Here is a 24,691-nt window from a genome sequence, read left to right as displayed (position 1 = left end):
CATCATCAACATTATATGTCACACAAGTTCCAAGTGGGCGAAAAAGTTTGGTTACATTTGTAGAAGGAGCAACTTACTGGGGCCCACCACAACCTTCGCCCACTCCGATATCGGCCTTAAACCATTACTATGGCCATAGGAGACAATTATTTCAAGCTTAACATTCCACCATTCCTTGGTATTCACACAACATTCAATGTTGACCAACTGCGGCCATACTTTTCCCCATTATTGGACACATCAAACATTGTTGAGTAGATGACACCAACAAGGCTCAACCCAAGTTGTATCGAGCACACCATGATGAATATGATCATGGATAAAAAAATCAATAACACTTTCCAGCATAGGATCCAACTATATCGAGTTGTTAAAGCAGGCCAACTCCTTCACCAAGGCATGTCGCTCACCAAGGACCAGTTTCAATAGAAATTTCCTCATCTCATGGATTTTCTACACACAATGGGGACCATTTCTTACTGAGAGGGGAGGATTGATCCAAGTGGATATGGGTGGCCACCCACCTATTCCACACGGGACTCTATTTGGTTTCATTATTTTCCTTGTTTATAGCTCAATTTACTATTTTTAGCAGTTTTTGGGTCTTGAGCTTCCTCAATTGTTTTGACCCCTAAACAATGTTTTTTTTTTAAGTCCGTAGTAGGCCCATGCCTATGGCCATGGTCCTATCAAAAATATTGTAGTACTCAGAGACATATTTCTAACAGAGTATCTGTTGTAGTGTTTCTGTAGCAATGGTGTACCAAAAGACACCTTCTTAGCAGTAGGTTGTTACTTGCAAAGAAAAACAAGCAGTTTGGTTGTTGTCAGTGGGCAAGCATGAAAAAACAAAGTATTTCAAATGATGAAGAAAATACACACATAAACATAAAATAAATCAAAGAGATGAACACGTAACTAATGCTTAATGAAGAAAACAAGTCAACGCAATTTATGGAAAATGGCTCCCTTTATTGATTGTTGGTGGTAGGAAATGAATACAAATAGTAGAATGCTAAACATTTGAAGAGAATTCTTTGAGAAATGGTGTTAAAAAATCCTCAACCAGGAGGTTATTTATTCTCTCTCTTTGCAAGCTTCTCCTCTCTATCCAAGAAGTATCAAGACTCTCTCAATTGTAGAATCTTGTTTATACCAAAGTGATGGATTGCTAAGAAGTAATTCTGCCAGCACAACTTCTACTTCAACAATGAAATGAAGGTTTTCTCTGATAGTAATTTGGCTAGCATAACATTGTCTCATATTTTGGTTCTCCCATGGCCTGTTTATATAGAATTTTTTGAATCTGTCTTCCCTCCTTTCGTTCATGAATGATAATGACTTGTGAGTAGGAAAAGGTGATTCCATTGAGGGTTTCATATCTTCAAGGTGGCTCAAATTCAGTTGTCCTTGGCTGATATTCTATCAGGGAATCATCTTCCAAGTGTGGGAAGTGGTCCCAAACTTCTAATTCATCCATTCCTTCAACCACACAACTATCGAGGAAAGTACCACACGTAGCATGGCTATTGAAGAAATAGTCGCATTGACATCAAATTTTTAAATACCATATACTTTGAACCTTAGGAGGTTTTTCTTTATCTTTATAATCTTTAGCTAGAAAATATTCACTTGTGTGTAGTGTTGGACAATCTTGGGCGATTTTGGGTTGTATAAATATGTGTATGATTTTCTGGTGTTAACAGTTCCCCCCTAATGTGTGAGGTTAGGAGCAAGCATATAACCTAAATACATCATGTTTTCTTTTCTAACTGAGATTTCAATCAACTTCTGGATAGAGTGGATAACTTGTTTTGGAGGTGAGCAAAGAAACAACCTTAACTAAGGATAAAATATAACCATGCTCTGAAAAAAGTTCTTATATGAGGTGGGCATGTCCCATGCTCATTATGATGACTAGTGATAGTTTATTACAATCAGACAAGAAAAATTCTTGTCGAGTCAGCATTAAAGTGGCTGACATGCTGATAGTTGATGATGATAACTATTGACACCCTCGAGTGCTCTTATGACACATAGACGGAGTCAAGTGTCCCCATGAATCAAGAAAATGTGAAGCATTGCTGGAGTGGGGTGCTCATGAATGGATGGGTCTTCGACTATGGGTACCTCCCATGTATGTAAGTATTGTTGAATGAGGTGCTAAGTGATACGTAGGTCTTCGAATAAGTGAGAGAACTGTGATGGTCATGAAGTACGATACCACCCTGAAATGAGAGTTTATGTTGGTGTTGAATGTGAGGCGGATCAATGAAATCAATGGATGATAATTATTCCCATTGTGCCACTTGAAGATGTCCATTGAAAAGGGGGGAAGCATCTAAGGTACTTCCTCGATGCTGTTAGATTGGTGTTGAAGTCGACGGGAAAGAGGTATCAACTGTCTGAAATGATGATTTAGGAAATCAAGATGTGTAGTGAAATATATTATAATAGGGTGAATCAGTGAGGCATGATAATTAAAGCTGACGATATGGATGGATATGGACAACTTGCATGGGGTTGGAGCTATAATGCAAGTGGTGACAGTCAAAACAATTCTTCTGAGGTTAATGACCCTGGAGTTAGTAGGACATCCAGGGTAGGTGTGATTATGTTCTAACTAACGTGAAGAGGATGAATGGATGTGGATCATGTGCTAACTCTGGCCAAGGGTGATTATGGATTGTCACCAGGTATAAGGCATGAAAATATGGGTGGGAATCATTTTCCTAAAAAATAATTGTACACTTTCCAAAAGAATGTAAAGATAGTTTGGGATGTACATACATGGAGATGGGTGCCCCATGAAAACAATGACATGCATGATGATGGAGGTAAAATGTGTTTGCGGAGGAAAAGGGCCCCATTGGTTCGCCTCGACGTTGGGTTGATGAGGCAGATGAAGTGACATAGAAGAGCCTATTTTGTATGGAGGAATGATGGGCCCAATGCAGAACGTGGAAGAGTGCTCAATTCTATTTGTCATAAATGAGGAAGGTGGCCCGGGAGTAGGGAATCTTAGCAGTAAGTGAAGAAAAGGTGAATGAGGCCAATCTTCAAGATATGTAATGTATGTGGCTCTCGAGACTGAGTATATGGTCATGGATTCCCAATAAGATGTGGGGGTCTATAACATGAGGTAGTCCATGAGTGTGGAGGCTATATTCACCGGCGTGGATGTTTATCATGTGCAAGAGGAGGTGGTGGCAAACGTGATTGAGATGATGGACCCTATGGTGAATTTCGGAGAAGTGATGTCAGGATATGCATAACTTGGTAGGAAGCCTTTCATGTTGAGTGATGAATGATACCTGCCCTCTCGACAACCAATAGGACGTTGATTCTGGCCAGAATTTATTGATGTACCTGAGACTTCAACAAACAATACCCCAAGTGAAAACATCTTGATAAAAACATTTGTAAGCTAAAAAACGGGCTAAGAAGGATGAAGCAAAAAAAAAAAAGAGAAGGCGCACATGAAGTAAAGTGCTAAGCATGCAATAGCCCCAAAAAATGAGTTTCGGGTTGAAATGGAGTGGAGGGTACCATGATGAAGATGATGTGGTCATGCTCCTTGTGTCTCTCATGATTCAGAAAACGGAGGTCATGAGCTCTTGTATTGGGATTTGGAAAATTTCAAAAAGGGCGATATATAGGGCAAAGTGGGCCCTATGCCACCTCATTTGTACTTCCTATTTTGGGAGTCTAGAGTTGTTCCTGGAGTTGATTCTTGTCATTATGGTCATCCTGAGAACCTATGAAGCATGTGGGGAGGGATAGGTTAGACCACATAGCCTGACCTTTGTCCTTTTGGTAGACTAGGCTAGGTAGGTCATATAGGGGTGCCTTATATGACCTTTTTTAGGGTGAAAATTATTGGTGGCATGGTCGAACCAGCCTTAGTCACGTGGTAGATGCATGTATTTCATGGATACACGCAACTAAGTTGTAGGAAAATGGCTCACAGTCGCACTGGCAGTGCGGCTGGACAACCAAAAGTCATGACGTTGTTGTTTTGGCAATGCCATGGCTCAGCCTCCCTTTGTCGTGACATCCACGCCTCTATATTGAGTATAGGTAGGGTCGTTACATTTTATGGGGTCACAAACACACACGCTATGTGTCCTTTTGAAAAACATACACTCAACTTACGCACCAATGATGGTTAAAAACATGTGGTTTAGAGGTTGTTAAATTTGGCAGCCTAGGAGGCTGATTTTTTTAATTTTGACACCGGTGATGGTAGGATATTGTGGCGAGAGAGGGATTGGGAATTTCTCCATGATGATGTTGCTACAAATGTTACTGTGAGCAAGACCTTGGCCGATTTGGGGTTCCTAAATTTCCTTCAGTACCCCATTTTGAGGTCGCAAGATACGTTCCTTCATTTTCTAATTCAATGTTGGGATGTATATCGTCAAATCATCATCAGGAAAACGGATATATCGATTACTCCTTCAATAGATATTTATTTCATGACTGGATTGGTGCCTTGTGGGGAGGTATTGTCGTATCCCTTGCATTCTAGGCATGTGGATATTCGTAGCTGGGCAGAGGTAGAGGGCCACTGTCGGCCCAACCTCTATGATGAGGGGTTCATTCGTGTTCCATCTATTAGGGATCTCACCGAGCGAGTATAATTAGAGATGATTATGCTTCTAGAAGGGTTTTCATCCCCTCACCAAGTATCAGGGCCCTAGATTGCAGTATTGCAGAGGGTGCACGCGAGGCAATTTTTCAACTAGGCCAGGTTTGTGTATCAAGGGATGGAATCCTAGTTGATAGAGGTTCAACAAGAAGGGGCTCGAGGCTTCTTATATGCTAGCATACTCTGTAGTATTTTGTATGAGCAGGTCATGATGTTATGACCTTTTCTAGTAGTGCCACTAGGTCTTGCTAGTGACCCACGGATGCGACAGTGGGTGCCTGTGATGCCACAGGATGGTGGCGATGTTGCGGGTCATTATTGGAATGACTAGGTGGAGGGTTGGTTCACATCCAACCCTTAGATGATACTTGATTACCCATATCACAGAGCTGACTTCAAGGGTGATCTGGATATGGGGCTTCCCCCTGGTGACACTTGGGGGCCAGCAGGTATGAGATTTATGATTTTTGCATGTTTTTTCGTTTTACATGTATATTAATGATGCATATTTGTATAAGATGTTGATACCATGTATGTTTTCTTGTAGATGTGGGACCTAGAGGATGGCCATTGGCTTACCTTATAGGTAATAATTTGCAATGTATAGGTGTGGCCTCTGTGTCTGCTATACTACAACAGTGAATGGATGATGAGGAGTGGGAAGGACCTGAGAGGCCAGCACAGTGCCATAGGTTCAAGATTAGTGTTCCTTCTGGAGAGGGGGCTAGCTCCTCTGCCTTGGAGGAGATGACGAAATTGAGAGAGCATGTTGGAAATAATACTGAGAGGGGGGGTGAATCAGTATTATCAGATCAATAAAACTTTTGAATTTCATGCTCAGAAATATATACGCGACTTAAGTTAAGTGAACCTGGGTGTACACGCTACTGTGTCTAAAGCAACTAGCGTATATCTAGAGATCTTATAATTCAGTTATCTTAATCTTCAGTAGATGCATCAGAACATTATTAAGCATATTAACAGTAAACAGGTGCAGTATAACAGAACAGAACATCACACAAGAGCCACACACATGAACACCATGATATAAGGTGGAAACCCAATGTGGGTGAAAACCACCTGCTGCAAGTCATCTCAATCTTCTTCTTAATAAGAAAATCCTTTTACAATATTTGTACTGATGCAGTCTTATACCAGTACGGGAGCTACAACCCCCTTTGCTCTTGTACTAGCTGATCCATTTACTAGTACGCAGGCTACTACCTGCTACAATGCTCCAAAGATCTCCCTTAGCTTTTGTACTAGCTTAGATACTAGTACGTAGGTGCTTGCCTACAATCTTCTCACCTCCAGGTACCACGTTTCATCAATTTTCAGACTGGATACACTGAAGCACAACACATAATCTGAAAGGCCACTTTTCATCCAATTTTCATACTGGACCCATAACTATCATTGAAGCTCAAAACAATCATCAAACCCTGAATCACTGAAACCCTGTTAACAACAGTCACCAGAACACAGAGCAGACACAGAACTCTGTAATAACCATCAGATCCATCTGCAACTTCAAATATGAAGCTTTACAATGTATACGCTACTTAGATGAATCAAACCCGCGTGTATACGCGCTTTTGCCAAAGACAACCCGCGTACAGATCTAAAAATAATTTCTCTTAACTTGCAGCTGTACAAGACATCAGTCATACTCATAACACTTATAGAACAATACATGCGTCAGTATGTAGATCTAGAATAAGCATCATAAAGATAGTTCATTTCAAACCATTTGATCCCGATCTCTTCTTAGATCTTGTTCTCCATCAACCGGTGAGATCTCTCCTTAGCTCAGATCAAGCAATGCATCATCAACCCATAACCCTGCATACTGGATCTAATGCTTCATCAGATATTCAAGACATTTCAGATACACTTGCCTAATGATTTCCTTCTCCTTATATAGCCTTAGGCCTTGTTCAATACCAAGAGCCAAAACCATAGAAATCCAATACCATCAACTGCAAAACTAGAGATCTACACGACTGTCGAGGTACTTTGGTCCAAAGACATGGGCACAAGTACCGAGGACTAACTACCATGGACCAAAAGGAAACTTCCCGACATATACGCACTTTTCTGTTCATGCATCTGCGTGTATACGCGCCTTATTATATAGATCTCCTGCGTATACGCGACTTAGTATGCATATAACCAGCGTGTATACGCAACTTGGGCTTAACGAACCTGCGTGTATGAACTTTCTCTTCTTCTTATAGTCTGATCATCAATTCCTTGCTACTGACCTTCTGTACTATGATTTGTCATCAGTGAGGTTTTCCATCAAGGACAACACTTATCTCATAATGCCAACAATCTCCCCCTTTGGACTTGATGGCAAAGCTAACTTGTCACACTTAGAATTAGCATCTGATTCCTTTGAGCTGTCCTCCATCAGTCACATCTGATATCTCTTCTGAAGATTCATCATCTGATTCCTTTGAGCTATCCTCCATCAGTTACATCTGATATCTCGTCTGAAGATTCATCCAGTTATACATAAGTGAGATATGAGAGGGTTGCCATCAAGTACAACACATGCATCATAATGCCAACAATCTCCCCCTTTGGACTTGATGGCAACAACACCAAATCACTCTCCCCCTTTGACATCAAGGGCAAAGGGTGGACCAAGATATTCTCTTCCTTTGCTGAATCATTCCACTGTCCATACTCCCCCTGAGTACGTGTTGAAATCTCTGAATAATCTCCCCCTTTGTATATGCCAAGGTGTACCAATATGTCAATGCTCCCCCTGAGTACATGCCAAGTCTCTGTACTGCTGAAGTGTGCTGTTCATGCTCTTCCTGACTGTAGGCAAGATCTGCAAAAGATGTTCTTCAAGAAGAACATGACTCTATACATCATAAAAGACCTTCCTATCACCAAAGACTCATACATACATCCATCTCTCAACTAAGTGAGGATATACAAAAATTGACTCATCCACCCAACCAAGTGGGGATACATCAAAAGTTTACATATGACAACCAATCATATTGCATCAATCATCCTAGGCATAGTGGGGAAACCAAAATAGGCCGTTACATGACCTTGACACCATGAAAGAGATACCACAAAAGAGATATATGACATAGAGACGAAATAACTAGACCAAGACTTATGAAAGTCACTAGCAGCATCTGATAATCACCATTCAGATCAGCAACCAAGAGATCCTTCTGTTCTCCTTTCGCCTTTGTTCCTCCTGAAATCAACACCAAATGTGAACTAGAACCAAAAGCTTTAAGATAATGCCAACAATGCATCATTGGAAGATTATCTGCTCCCCCTGAACCTGTGCCAGATGATCTCTGTCAGACCTATATCAGACTTTCTGCAACCAACATCTGTCCCTGCTGATTTCCTTCAAATCTCCATATACGCGTCTGTATACACATAAACAGGCGTATATACGCATATATCCCTTACGCAACACGCGTACACCAAATACGCGACTATCCCCTTGTAAAACGACGTATGCACGCGGATATCCTTTAAACAACACGCGTACACAAATTTCCATATCAGCAACCTGTAAATGTCCTGTAGAGAATAGGTCATCAACCTATAACAAGGTATGTTTGCATCAATTCATCCCTTTGAACAGAATTCAGAGTCATTCACATTGTATCATGTGTGAAACCACCATAGCCATTTCATCAAGCTCTACATGATCCAAGTATCATTACTTGGGAACATCTGCATCAATTAACATATGTAAGGATCAACCTATCATCATATAGATAAGAACTCATCACCATGTCTTCAATAAAGCAACTTTGAGTAGTCATCCATGTATCAGCACTATGTATCTTGAGCTCAAATTCTTTTGACAAAGATTCTTGATATCATCATCAGCAACAATCCTTATCCGCACGAGTGCCTGCATCATAACTGTATGATATTTATGCATATGACAACAGCAGTATATAAGTGACTCATCATCAAGTGAGGAAGATGTGTATTCAAGCTTTGTACTTCTCCTTGTTCTTATGAAGATCACCATGTAAGCACCATATATGCATCATCAAAGAATCAACCATAAATCTGATCTGAACATCTTCTATGTAACTCCAAGAATCATATGAGAGTTTATCATAGACAACTCACAATAGCAAGATATATCATTTAGCCATATAAGAATCATCACCAAGGATTATTAACCATAATGCCAACATTGAATTGCTAAAGGCATATGCTCCCCCTCAACCTGTGCCATCTGTTAGATCTGATCATGCATATATCAGCAATAAGCATCAAAACATCATCATCCTCAAGTTAGGATCAAAACACTTCCAGACATCATACAAGTAACAAAACATTTCCACACATCCTCAGCAGACTGTAACCAATAGAGCAAATAATAGACTGAATCATATCAGATCCTTTTTCTGATCCTGTCCCCACTGCTTTTCCTCAGACTGACATATACGCGACTTTGCAGTGTTTAGCTCGCGTATATACGCGACTTCCCTTTAAGGAACTTGCGTATGAGATTCAGGACACTGAAGTTTTACACTTTCAGCTCCCTCTGAGTCTGATATGTCTGTGTTGTGCTGTGTCTCAGTACATTGTGCTGACTGTACTTCCTTCTTCCTCCATATCTTCAAGTGTGATGAGGTTTTCTCCTTTTGGTGTGATGTCCATCCTTTGTTCCTGCATTCCTTTGCTATATGTCCAAGTGTGTTACATGCATAACATCTTACATATTTCATATTCCTCCTGTAGCAATCAGCAGCTTTGTGACCAAACATATTGCAAGCAAAGCAATATCCATTAAAGTACCTTGAATGTGATGATCTTTCTACATGATGGTCTTGAACCCTTCTTCTTCCACATCTAGCTGCAACATGTCCAAGATTATGACATACATAACATTCAACATTATTCATAGGAGGAGTAAAAGATTTTCTTTGAAGACTTTTTTTCCTTGGTTGACCTTTCATCTCCTTGTTGATCATTTTGGATTTCTCTTTAGAGTTCCTTGCCTCACCTTGTGAACTAGATTCACCTTCAACAGATTCATGAAAACCAAGACCAGTCTTGATAGCAGGAGACCTTTGACTACTAAGAATATCATCCAAGACTTTAGAACTATCTTGAAATCGTAAAAGCTTATCCTTTTCTTCTATTTTACCTTTCAAGATATTTACCTCAACTTGAAGTTGTTCCTCCTTTTCTAGACATTGCTTCTTCATGTCTTCTCCATCTTTCCTTCCTTCTTCCAACTGATGCCTTAGTTTGAGAATCTCCTTTTCTTGTTCTTCATTCAGATCCTGCTGCATTTGACGAACTCGGAAGGCACATTCTAGTTGAGATTTTAAGTTGGTGACTTCGTTTTATTGTTTTGCAATAGCTTGGAGTAGATCTGTATTCTGCTTCTTTGATTCTTCAAGATCTCCTTTTAGTGAGGGGATTGTAGCTTCAAGATTTTCATAGTAGCTGGATCTATCTTTGAGTTTCTTGATGGTTGTGCTTCTTTCGTTGATTTCTTTTCTTAATGATGTCACTTCATGCTGTAATTTTTGACATTGGTCTTCCTTGTCCTTGAGTAGCTTTCTTACCTTGTTTCCTTCTTCTATTTGGGCCTTTAGTTTGGTAACTTCTTCTTTGAAAGCACATTCCCTTTTGTTCAATAGATCTTGTTGATCTTTAACTTTGTCTGCAAGCCTTCTAAACACTGCCTCTATTTGACACTTTTCTTGCTCACCCATAAAAGCATGTTCAGTAGTTTCACTATCACTTCCATCACTTTCACAAGGAAATATATCAGGAACATCAGAGGATAACACATTCATACCTGATAATGATTCTGAATCTGAAGAATTTCTTATACCTAATCCCCAATCGACTCTCCCACTGTCATAGTTCTTCTGAGATGTCTTCTTCTTCTTATGAGCTTTCTTCTTAAGCTTCTTTCCCATTGTTCCACGGATCTCCTTCAAGCGATCAAGCTTCTACCAAAGGACCTGCTCCGATACCAATTGTTGGAAATAATACTGAGAGGGGGGGTGAATCAGTATTATCAGATCAATAAAACTTTTGAATTTCATGCTCAGAAACATATACGCGACTTCAGTTAAGTGAACCCGCGTGTACACGCTACTGTGTCTAAAGCAACTAGCGTATATCTAGAGATCTTATAATTCAGTTATCTTAATCTTCAGTAGATGCATCAGAACATTATTAAGCATATTAACAGTAAACAGGTGCAGTATAACAGAACAGAACATCACACAAGAGCCACACACATGAACACCATGATATAAGGTGGAAACCCAATGTGGGTGAAAACCACCTGCTGCAAGTCATCTCAATCTTCTTCTTAATAAGAAAATCCTTTTACAATATTTGTACTGATGCAGTCTTATACCAGTACGGGAGCTACAACCCCCTTTGCTCTTGTACTAGCCGATCCATTTACTAGTACGCAGGCTACTACCTGCTACAATGCTCCAAAGATCTCCCTTAGCTTTTGTACTAGCTTAGATACTAGTACGTAGGTGCTTGCCTACAATCTTCTCACCTCCAGGTACCACGTTTCATCAATTTTCAGACTGGATACACTGAAGCACAACACATAATCTGAAAGGCCACTTTTCATCCAATTTTCATACTGGACCCATAACTATCATTGAAGCTCAAAACAATCATCAAACCCTGAATCACTGAAACCCTGTTAACAACAGTCACCAGAACACAGAGCAGACACAGAACTCTGTAATAACCATCAGATCCATCTGCAACTTCAAATATGAAGCTTTACAATGTATATGCTACTTAGATGAATCAAACCCGCGTGTATACGCGCTTTTGCCAAAGACAACCCGCGTACAGATCTAAAAATAATTTCTCTTAACTTGCAGCTGTACAAGACATCAGTCATACTCATAACACTTATAGAACAATACATGCGTCAGTATGTAGATCTAGAATAAGCATCATAAAGATAGTTCATTTCAAACCATTTGATCCCGATCTCTTCTTAGATCTTGTTCTCCATCAACCGGTGAGATCTCTCCTTAGCTCAGATCAAGCAATGCATCATCACCCCATAACCCTGCATACTGGATCTAATGCTTCATCAGATATTCAAGACATTTCAGATACACTTGCCTAATGATTTCCTTCTCCTTATATAGCCTTAGGCCTTGTTCAATACCAAGAGCCAAAACCATAGAAATCCAATACCATCAACTGCAAAACTAGAGATCTACACGACTGTCGAGGTACTTTGGTCCAAAGACATGGGCACAAGTACCGAGGACTAACTACCATGGACCAAAAGGAAACTTCCCGACATATACGCACTTTTCTGTTCATGCATCTGCGTGTATACGCGCCTTATTATATAGATCTCCTGCGTATACGCGACTTAGTATGCATATAACCAGCGTGTATACGCAACTTGGGCTTAACGAACCTGCGTGTATGAACTTTCTCTTCTTCTTATAGTCTGATCATCAATTCCTTGCTGCTGACCTTCTGTACTATGATTTGTCATCAGTGAGGTTTGCCATCAAGGACAACACTTATCTCATAATGCCAACAATCTCCCCCTTTGGACTTGATGGCAAAGCTAACTTGTCACACTTAGAATTAGCATCTGATTCCTTTGAGCTGTCCTCCATCAGTCACATCTGATATCTCTTCTGAAGATTCATCATCTGATTCCTTTGAGCTATCCTCCATCAGTTACATCTGATATCTCGTCTGAAGATTCATCCAGTTATACATAAGTGAGATATGAGAGGGTTGCCATCAAGTACAACACATGCATCATAATGCCAACAATCTCCCCCATTGGACTTGATGGCAACAACACCAAATCACTCTCCCCCTTTGACATCAAGGGCAAAGGGTGGACCAAGATATTCTCTTCCTTTGCTGAATCATTCCACTGTCCATACTCCCCCTGAGTACCTGCTGAAATCTCTGAATAATCTCCCCCTTTGTATATGCCAAGGTGTACCAATCTGTCAATGCTCCCCCTGTGTACATGCCAAGTCTTTGTACTGCTGAAGTGTGCTGTTCATGCTCTTCCTGACTGTAGGCAAGATCTGCAAAAGATGTTCTTCAAGAAGAACATGACTCTATACATCATAAAAGACCTTCCTATCACCAAAGACTCATACATACATCCATCTCTCAACTAAGTGAGGATATACAAAAATTGACTCATCCACCCAACCAAGTGGGGATACATCAAAAGTTTACATATGACAACCAATCATATTGCATCAATCATCCCAGGCATAGTGGGGAAACCAAAATAGGCCGTTACATGACCTTGACACCATGAAAGAGATACCACAAAAGAGATATATGACATAGAGACGAAATAACTAGACCAAGACTTATGAAAGTCACTAGCAGCATCTGATAATCACCATTCAGATCAGCAACCAAGAGATCCTTCTGTTCTCCTTTCGCCTTTGTTCCTCCTGAAATCAACACCAAATGTGAACTAGAACCAAAAGCTTTAAGATAATGCCAACAATGCATCATTGGAAGATTATCTGCTCCCCCTGAACCTGTGCCAGATGATCTCTGTCAGACCTATATCAGACTTTCTGCAACCAACATCTGTCCCTGCTGATTTCCTTCAAATCTCCATATATGCGTCTGTATACACATAAACAGGCGTATATACGCAGATATCCCTTACGCAACACGCGTACACCAAATACGTGACTATCCCCTTGTAAAACGGCGTATGCACGCGGATATCCTTTAAACAACACGCGTACACAAATTTCCATATCAGCAACCTGTAAATGTCCTGTAGAGAATAGGTCATCAACCTATAACAAGGTATGTCTGCATCAATTCATCCCTTTGAACAGAATTCAGAGTCATTCACATTGTATCATGTGTGAAACCACCATAGCCATTTCATCAAGCTCTACATGATCCAAGTATCATTACTTGGGAACATCTGCATCAATTAACATATGTAAGGATCAACCTATCATCATATAGATAAGAACTCATCACCATGTCTTCAATAAAGCAACTTTGGGTAGTCATCCATGTATCAGCACTATGTATCTTAAGCTCAAATTCTTTTGACAAAGATTCTTGATATCATCATCAGCAACAATCCTTATCCGCATGAGTGCCTGCATCATAACTGTATGATATTTATGCATATGACAACAACAGTATATAAGTGACTCATCATCAAGTGAGGAAGATGTGTATTCAAGCTTTGTACTTCTCCTTGTTCTTATGAAGATCACCATGTAAGCACCATATATGCATCATCAAAGAATCAACCATAAATCTGATCTGAACATCTTCTATGTAACTCCAAGAATCATATGAGAGTTTATCATAGACAACTCACAATAGCAAGATATATCATTTAGCCATATAAGAATCATCACCAAGGATTATTAACCATAATGCCAACATTGAATTGCTAAAGGCATATGCTCCCCCTCAACCTGTGCCATCTGTTAGATCTGATCATGCATATATCAGCAATAAGCATCAAAACATCATCATCCTCAAGTTAGGATCAAAACACTTCCAGACATCATACAAGTAACAAAACATTTCCACACATCCTCAGCAGACTGTAACCAATAGAGCAAATAATAGACTGAATCATATCAGATCCTTTTTCTGATCTTGTCCCCACTGCTTTTCCTCAGACTGACATATACGCGACTTTGCAGTGTTTAGCTCGCGTATATACGCGACTTCCCTTTAAGGAACTTGCGTATGAGATTCAGGACACTGAAGTTTTACACTTTCAGCTCCCTCTGAGTCTGATATGTCTGTGTTGTGCTGTGTCTCAGTACATTGTGCTGACTGTACTTCCTTCTTCCTCCATATCTTCAAGTGTGATGAGGTTTTCTCCTTTTGGTGTGATGTCCATCCTTTGTTCCTGCATTCCTTTGCTATATGTCCAAGTGTGTTACATGCATAACATCTTACATATTTCATATTCCTCCTGTAGCAATTAGCAGCTTTGTGACCAAACATATTGCAAGCAAAGCAATATCCATTAAAGTACCTTGAATGTGATGATCTTTCTACATGATGGTCTTGAACCCTTCTTCTTCCACATCTAGCTGCAACATGTCCAAGATTATGACATACATAACATTCAACATTATTCATAGGAGGAGTAAAAGATTTTCTTTGAAGACTTTCTTTCCTTGGTTGACCTTTCATCTCCTTGTTGATCATTTTGGATTTCTCTTTAGAGTTCCTTGCCTCACCTTGTGAACTAGATTCACCTTCAACAGATTCATGAAAACCAAGACCAGTCTTGATAGCAGGAGACCTTTGACTACTAAGAATATCATCCAAGACTTTAGAACTATCTTGAAATCGTAAAAGCTTATCCTTTTCTTCTATTTTACCTTTCAAGATATTTACCTCAACTTGAAGTTGTTCCTCCTTTTCTAGACATTGCTTCTTCATGTCTTCTCCATCTTTCCTTCCTTCTTCCAACTGATGCCTTAGTTTGAGAATCTCCTTTTCTTGTTCTTCATTCAGATCCTGCTGCATTTGACGAACTCGGAAGGCACATTCTAGTTGAGATTTTAAGCTGGTGACTTCGTTTTCTTGTTTTGCAATAGCTTGGAGTAGATCTGTATTCTGCTTCTTTGATTCTTCAAGATCTCCTTTTAGTGAGGGGATTGTAGCTTCAAGATTTTCATAGTAGCTGGATCTATCTTTGAGTTTCTTGATGGTTGTGCTTCTTTCGTTGATTTCTTTTCTTAATGATGTCACTTCATGCTGCAATTTTTGACATTGGTCTTCCTTGTCCTTGAGTAGCTTTCTTACCTTGTTTCCTTCTTCTATTTGGGCCTTTAGTTTGGTAACTTCTTCTTTGAAAGCACATTCCCTTTTGTTCAATAGATCTTATTGATCTTTAACTTTGTCTGCAAGCCTTCTAAACACTGCCTCTATTTGACACTTTTCTTGCTCACCCATAAAAGCATGTTTAGTAGTTTCACTATCACTTCCATCACTTTCACAAGGAAATATATCAGGAACATCAGAGGATAACACATTCATACCTGATAATGATTCTGAATCTGAAGAATTTCTTATACCTAATCCCCAATCGACTCTCCCACTGTCATAGTTCTTCTGAGATGTCTTCTTCTTCTTATGAGCTTTCTTCTTAAGCTTCTTTCCCATTGTTCCACGGATCTCCTTCAAGCGATCAAGCTTCTACCAAAGGACCTGCTCCGATACCAATTGTTGGAAATAATACTGAGAGGGGGGGTGAATCAGTATTATCAGATCAATAAAACTTTTGAATTTCATGCTCAGAAACATATACGCGACTTCAGTTAAGTGAACCCGCGTGTACACGCTACTGTGTCTAAAGCAACTAGCGTATATCTAGAGATCTTATAATTCAGTTATCTTAATCTTCAGTAGATGCATCAGAACATTATTAAGCATATTAACAGTAAACAGGTGCAGTATAACAGAACAGAACATCACACAAGAGCCACACACATGAACACCATGATATAAGGTGGAAACCCAATGTGGGTGAAAACCACCTGCTGCAAGTCATCTCAATCTTCTTCTTAATAAGAAAATCCTTTTACAATATTTGTACTGATGCAGTCTTATACCAGTACGGGAGCTACACCCCCTTTGCTCTTGTACTAGCCGATCCATTTACTAGTACGCAGGCTACTACCTGCTACAATGCTCCAAAGATCTCCCTTAGCTTTTGTACTAGCTTAGATACTAGTACGTAGGTGCTTGCCTACAATCTTCTCACCTCCAGGTACCACGTTTCATCAATTTTCAGACTGGATACACTGAAGCACAACACATAATCTGAAAGGCCACTTTTCATCCAATTTTCATACTGGACCCATAACTATCATTGAAGCTCAAAACAATCATCAAACCCTGAATCACTGAAACCCTGTTAACAACAGTCACCAGAACACAGAGCAGACACAGAACTCTGTAATAACCATCAGATCCATCTGCAACTTCAAATATGAAGCTTTACAATGTATACGCTACTTAGATGAATCAAACCCGCGTGTATACGCGCTTTTGCCAAAGACAACCCGCGTACAGATCTAAAAATAATTTCTCTTAACTTGCAGCTGTACAAGACATCAGTCATACTCATAACACTTATAGAACAATACATGCGTCAGTATGTAGATCTAGAATAAGCATCATAAAGATAGTTCATTTCAAACCATTTGATCCCGATCTCTTCTTAGATCTTGTTCTCCATCAACCGGTGAGATCTCTCCTTAGCTCAGATCAAGCAATGCATCATCAACCCATAACCCTGCATACTGGATCTAATGCTTCATCAGATATTCAAGACATTTCAGATACACTTGCCTAATGATTTCCTTCTCCTTATATAGCCTTAGGCCTTGTTCAATACCAAGAGCCAAAACCATAGAAATCCAATACCATCAACTGCAAAACTAGAGATCTACACGACTGTCGAGGTACTTTGGTCCAAAGACATGGGCACAAGTACCGAGGACTAACTACCATGGACCAAAAGGAAACTTCCCGACATATACGCACTTTTCTGTTCATGCATCTGCGTGTATACGCGCCTTATTATATAGATCTCCTGCGTATACGCGACTTAGTATGCATATAACCAGCGTGTATACGCAACTTGGGCTTAACGAACCTGCGTGTATGAACTTTCTCTTCTTCTTATAGTCTGATCATCAATTCCTTGCTGCTGACCTTCTGTACTATGATTTGTCATCAGTGAGGTTTGCCATCAAGGACAACACTTATCTCATAATGCCAACAATCTCCCCCTTTGGACTTGATGGCAAAGCTAACTTGTCACACTTAGAATTAGCATCTGATTCCTTTGAGCTGTCCTCCATCAGTCACATCTGATATCTCTTCTGAAGATTCATCATCTGATTCCTTTGAGCTATCCTCCATCAGTTACATCTGATATCTCGTCTGAAGATTCATCCAGTTATACATAAGTGAGATATGAGAGGGTTGCCATCAAGTACAACACATGCATCATAATGCCAACAGAGCATGCTGAGGTGATTGAGGCATGATCAATAGTGTTAGAAGCACAGTTGGGGGACTATGTGGATGCCTGGGATCGCGCAACCACTTTGGCAAGGGGGATGCCTGAGGAGGGGTAGGTTCGACTGGGAGAGGTCATGATGGAGATGGTGAAGGCACGTGATAGGGAACTATGACCGACTCTTACGCGCCTTTCGATGGTAATTGATACGACACGTCCCCTTTTTTGATGATCCATTTTTCTTGGCCTTGAGTCAATGGATGTATATTCATTTTTTGTACTCATATACACATATTTTTTTATATATGTATTTGAGATGTGATTTTTGCGGCTTATGATGATGTGTCTTTGATGATATTCTTCTATACATTTAATGTATTTTTGCATTTATGTTATGAATATTCTATTGAGGCTTTATGTTTCTTGATGGTGATGCATTTGTGATACATGCCAGTCTAGGATTTCATTAGCTATGTGGTCCGCTATATGATTTTGATTTCTTGGGATATGTGTAAATGTGATATTATCAAAACTTCGAGCTAACCTTTGTGCATGAAAATATTTTTGAAATAGGCATGCATCATGAACCTTGAAGGCTCTATTCAACTATGATATGACAAGTCGGGAATCAAGGAATACATGCAGGTGACCGATACCTAGATGGGAGGCATCGGCCAAGAGGGTTATGACAATGTCGTACTAAAATTGAATATTGGTTGCCAACCCTAAACATAGTCCATTGGTGAAACATGGTGTGTGGTCAGGAAATTATATGGCCTAGGCTACTACAGAAAGCTTTTGCGACCATTGAGAAGCACCATCATCAAACCTATGGTGATAGGATGGGGGATGATCCATATGTGATACATGATGAATGAATGATTTTAGAGTGAATCTTTGATGAATTGGTTATCATAAATAAAAAGAAGTCATTTTAAATACATTGTCATATTAGGGCTAATTGCAATGTTATGGATGAAACTTTTTAAGATAGAGCACTAATGGGATCTTTGAGGCAAGTCCCATTGGGCTCTGCTAAGATGTATGCCCCCTTGAGGAGGCAATGTTTGACAATGTAAGGACCTTTCCATAGTGTTTTAATTTCCCTCGTCCTAATGATTCTTTGGAAACATCGTAAAGAAGGACTAATTCCCCCTCAGTGAAGGATTGGGGGGTGACATTGCAGTGAAAGGTGGATTTTGTTCATTTTTTGTGTGCTTCGTTATGCTGGAGAGATTCATGTCGATTCTCCTCAACGTGTTGCAACTGGACCAACCTTTGCTCTAAAGGTGAATTTTTGGTAAGAAGTTTTATGGTTGAGTGCAAGGTAGGGTTCTTGCACTCGATGGGGAGGACTACTTTGACCCCATAGACTAGTTGGAAAGGCATGAAACTTGTGGATGCTTTGATATTTATGATTTCTACATGTTTGTTCTTTTTACATGTATATTTATGATGCATATTTGTATAGGATGTTGATACCAAGTATGTTTTCTTGTAGATGTGGGACCTAGGGATGGCCATTGGCCTACCTTGTAGGCAATAATCTACAATGTATGGGTGTGGCCTACGTGCATGCTTTACTACAATAGTGAATGGATGATGAGGAGCGGGTAGGACTTGAGAGGCCAACACAGCGCCATAGGTTCGAGATTAGTGGTCCTTCTGGAGAGGGGGCTAGCTCCTCCGCCTTGGAGGAGATGACGAATTTGCGAGAGCATGCTGAGGTGATTGAGGCATGATCAACGGTCTTAGAAGCACAGTTGGGGGACCATGTGGACACCCGGGACCGCGCAACCACTTTGGCAAGGGGGATGCCTGAGGAGGGGTAGGTTGGACTGGGAGAGGTTGTGATGGAGAAGGTGAAGGTGCATGATAGGGCACTACGACCGACTCTTAGGTGCCTTGCGATGGTAATGGCTACGGTGCGTCCCCTTTTTTGATGACCCATTTCTCTTGACCTTGAGCCAATGCATGTATATTCATTTTTTGTACTCATATACACATATTTTTTTATATATGTATATGAGATGTGATTTTTGCGGCATATGATGATGTGCCTTTGATGATATTCTTATATTTTTTCATTTATGTGATGGATATTCTATTGATGCTTTATGTTTCTTGATGGTGATGCATTTGTGATACATGTCAGCCTAGGATTTGATTAGCTATGCGGTCAGCTATATGATTTTGATTTCTTGGGATATGTGTAAATGTGATATTATCAAAACTTTGGGCTAACATTTGTGCATGCAAATATTTTTGAAATAGGCATGCATCGTGAACCTTGAAGGCTCTATTCAACTGTGATATGACAAGTTGGGAATCAAGGAATACATGCTGGTGACTGATACCTAGATGGGAGGCATCGGCCAAGAGGCTTATAACAGTGTCGTACTCAAATTGATTATTGGTTGCCAACCATAAACATAGTCCATTGGTGAAACATGGTGTGTGGTTGGGAAATTATATGGCCTAGGCTGCTGTAGCAAGATTTTGTGACCATTGAGAAGCACCATCATCAAACATGTGGTGATAGGATGGGGGATGATCCATATGTGACACATGATGAAAGAAGGATTTCAGAGTGAATCCAGGTCTAATTGCAATGTTATGGATGAAACTTTTTAAGATATAGCCCATTAACGGGATGTTTGAGGCAAGTCCCATTGGGCTCTGCTAAGATGTATGCCCCCTTGAGGAGGCAATGTTTGAAAATGTAAGGGCCTTTCCATAATGTCTCGAATTTCCCTCATCCCAATGATTCTTTGGAAACATCATAATGAAGGACAAATTCCCCCTCAATAAAGGACTGGGGGTGACATTACGATCAAAGGTGGATTTCATTAATTTTTTGTGTGCTTCGTTATGTTGGAGAGATTCACGTCGACTCTCGTCAACGTGTTCCAACTGGACCAACCTTTGCTCTAAAGGTGAATTTTCGGTGAGAAGTTTTATGGTTGAGTACAAGGTAGGGTTCTTGCACTCGACGGGGAGGACTGCTTCGACCCCATAGACTAATTGGAAAGGCATGAAACTTGTGGATGCTTTGACCACCGTGTGATACACCCACAAGGATGAAAATACCATGTGGTGCCAATTTGTTTTATGGTTGTTCACCATACACTGTAACATCATTTTGAGGACTTTGTTGACAACTTCTACTTGACCATTGGACTAGCGATATTATGGGGAAGCGTACTCCTGAGAGAAACCAAGGTGTTGGGATAACTTCTAAAATATTTCATTTTCAAAATGTTTTACGTGATCAAATACCAATTCCTTAGGAACACTGAACCATGTTATGACATGGTTAAGGAAAAATTGTGCAGTGGTTTATGTGGTGTTATTGTATGTGTGTATGGCCTCTACCCATTTGGTGAAATAAACTACGGAAACCACAATGTACTTGTGGTTGTCCTATGATGGGGGGTTGTAGGTCATGAAATATATGCCCTATTTGCAAAAGGGGTCGGCGATGATGATCAGGTGTAGTGGAGATGGTGGGGCTCGTGCCTTATCATTGTATCTTTGGCACCATTCACATCTCTTGACTACTTGAATACAGTCATGGAACATGGGGAGCTAAAAATAACTAGCACGAAGGACTTTTTGAGTGTTGGGTGTGGAGCCTGATTATCTTCTTTATTTAGAGGTATCGCCACATTGGACCCCAGTTCGTAATGTGGCGGCAACTCTTCCCATAAAATTTACATTGCTAGGGGGTCCGGGGGGGTGACGACGATTATTTGGAGCCCCCCTTAGTGGGGGATCCGGGGCAGCACCCTCGAAGCTAAAGATAGATGTGAAATTGTCTTGTAAAATGTTGTAATATCATAGTCAATCTGGGTCGTTCATTAGGTGGATATATGATGGTAGAAGTTATGTTTAATTTAGGGTTTTTTCCCTAGAAGGCAACCCCTCGCTATATATGAGGGAATTGTATTGTGTCTATGTAGATCTGTATTCTTAGTGAGAAAGAGAGAGGAGATTGTGTGAGAGAGAAGAGGGAATTATAGTATATCTACTATAGGTTGTATATTTCCAGTTTTCTGGATAATATAAAAGGAAGGACTGGCTGTTTCTCCGTGGACGTAGCCCAAACTAGGTGAACCACCTATATCTTTGTCTCTCTTATTTTATGTGTTTTCTATGTTTATATTTCTGTAATATATTTTATGTGTTCCATTGCTCTGTAATATATAATTTTCTAACAACTAGTATCAGAGCCGAAGATCTATTTGGCTGATAAACTCGTAGGAGAAAAGGGTTCCTGGTTTGAGTGGGAGCAATGGTGGAAGATGGTAGGTTTAGGATCAAAAAGTTTAATGGCCAAAACTACCAACTATGCAAGATGAAGATCGAAGATTATCTGTATCAAAAATATCTTTACCTACCATTGAGCAGAAAGACAAAGAAGCGAATAAGTATGATAGACACAGAATGGGATATTCTCGATAGAAAATCACTTGGAACAATACGATTGTGCCTAATGGCATCGATAGCATTTAATATTTCAAAGGAAATGACAACAAAGGGTTTAATTTCGACATTGGCCAAACTATATGAAAAACCCTTGGCCTCAAATAAGGTATTTCTTATGAAGCATTTATTTAATATGAAGATGTCAAAAGGTGGATCTGTTGCTGATCATTTAAATGAATTTAATATAGTTACCAGTCAGTTAAGTTTTGTAGGGGTAACTTTTGATATGAAGTTAGGGCTCTGTTATTTTTGTGCTCATTGCTAGAAATTTGGAATGGTTTAGTTATAGCCATTAGTAACTTATTCTCTGGATCTAGTACTTTAAAGTTTGATGATATTGTCGGTGCAATCCTTAGTGAGGAAATGCAACAGAAAAGCTCTGGTGAGACATCAAGTAATTCTTTGACTGCAGAGACTAGGGGAAGAAAAATGGGGATAGTGTGCTAGAAATGCGGGAAGAAATGACACCTGAAGAAAGACTGTAAGTCTCGGAAGGGAAAACAATGAGATGCGCAGCAAGAAAACAATCATGAAGCGAATGTGATAGGTGATGTGTTGCAAAATTATTTGATTCTTTCATTAGAAAATATTATTGATGCCTAGGTGGTAGATTCAGGGGCCTCATTCCATTCCACACCTAATAGGAAACATTTTCATGATTATGTTCAAGGAGATTTTGGACAGGTTTGATTGGGTGATGATAAACCCTGTAAAATAATTGGAATGTGTACAATTTTCATAAAACAACAGAATGGAAACCAGTGGTTGTTGAAGGAGGTAAGGAATGTTCCAGATCTGAAGAAAAAATTGGTTTCAACAGGGCAGTTGGGAGGTGAAGTTTGTATAACAACCTTTACAAATAAAACCTGGAAGGTCACTAAAGGAGCCCTAGTAATAGCAAAAGGAGAAAAGGTTGGTACATTGTATTTATGCAATGGTATTTCTAATTATGTTAATGCTTTAACCTCTACAGGAGAAGATACGACATTGTGGCATCATAGGCTCGGGCACATGAGTGAGAAGGGGATGCAGATTCTTCACTCAAGAAATTTGTTGCAAGGTTTGAAGCATGTTTATTTAAAATTTTGTGAGAATTGTGTTTATGGAAAAAATAAGAGAGTCAGATTCCTCAGAGTTGGGAAAGAAAAGAAGAATGAAAAATTAGACCTTGTGCATACAGATGTATGGGGACCTGCTCAGGTATCATCTCTCGGTGGCTCTCTTTATTATGTTACTTTTATTGATGATGAAACCAGAAAAACCTGGATTTATTGTATTTGAAATAAATATGATGTATTTGATACTTTCAAGAAATGGAAAGCTTTGGTTGAAAATGAAACAGGAAAGAGGTTGAAGTTTCTCAGATCAGACAATGGAGGTGAATATTGCAACAAATAGTTTGATAGGTATTGTTCAGAGAATGGAATTCATAGAGAAAAGATAGATCCATGAACACCAAAAGAAAGTGGTGTGTCAGAAAGTATGAACAAGACAATCATGGAGCGTGCAAGGTGCATGAGCTTTCATGCATGATTGCCTTTACAATTTTGGGCAGATGTTGTAGATACTATTGTTTATCTAATAAGCAAAGGGCCTTCAAGTTCCTTGGATGGTGGTATTCCAAAGGAGGCATGGACAAGTAAAAAGGTAAATTACTCATTTTTAAAGACTTTTGGTTGTGAAGCTTTTGTCCACATTAACAAAGAAAACGGAACAAAGATTGAAGAAAAATAAAAAAAATTGTACCTTTATCGGATATGGTGTTAATGATTTTGGTTATCGCTTTTATGATTAGGAAAAACACAAAATCATTAGGAGTAGAGATGTCATATTAAATGAAAAGTTTTTTTATAAGGATCAGATGTAGGAAAAGAAACAGTGAAAAGAAAACAGAGAATACACAGTGCTTGATGAGATCACATAAAAAGTGAAGGTGCCTAAAAATCATAATGATCAACAGCTAGAACAACAACAACCACAACAGCAACAAGCACCTCAAACACCTGAAAGTAGGGTTAGAAGATCTACCAGGATAATTAGACCCCCTGAACGATACTCTCCTTCATTATATTATGTGTTGTTGACTGATTCTGGTGAACCAGAATGTTATGAAGAAGCGGTGCAGGTAGAAACCAGGAAGAAGTGGGAGCAAGCCATGAAAGAAGAGATGGACTCCTTAGCACATAACCAAACTTGGGACTTAGTCAGGTTGCCTACAGGTAAAATAGCATTGCATAATAAATGGGTTTACAAGTTGAAGGAAGAATATGGAGGTAGAAAAAAGTATAAAGCTAGACTTGTGGTGAAGGGGTTTGCACAAAAAAAGGGTATAAACTTTCATGAGATATTTTCTCCCATTGTTAAAATGACTTCAATTAGAACTATTTTAAGTCTAGTAGCAGCTGAAGGTTTGCATCTTAAGCAGTTAGATGTAAAGACAACTTTTCTCCATGGGGATTTGGAGGAAGATATATATATATGCAACAACCACAAGGATATGA

At 39.6% G+C, this 24,691-nt stretch overlaps 1 pseudogene; it reads left to right on the top strand.

Annotated features, from left to right (window-relative positions):
* Positions 1-2,494: 2,494 nt before the first annotated feature.
* Positions 2,495-24,691, top strand: part of LOC149210328 (nuclear envelope-associated protein 2 pseudogene) — a 48,639-nt pseudogene continuing 26,442 nt past the window's right edge.

This window comes from Pinus tabuliformis, chromosome 1_2 (genome assembly GCF_031772625.1).
Source record: "Pinus tabuliformis cultivar Carrire ecotype Pingquan chromosome 1_2, CPIR1, whole genome shotgun sequence".
Classification (NCBI taxonomy): Eukaryota; Viridiplantae; Streptophyta; class Pinopsida; order Pinales; family Pinaceae; genus Pinus; species Pinus tabuliformis.
The sequence above is the reverse complement of the archived record's forward strand: the minus strand, read 5'-3'. Positions and strand labels throughout refer to the sequence as shown.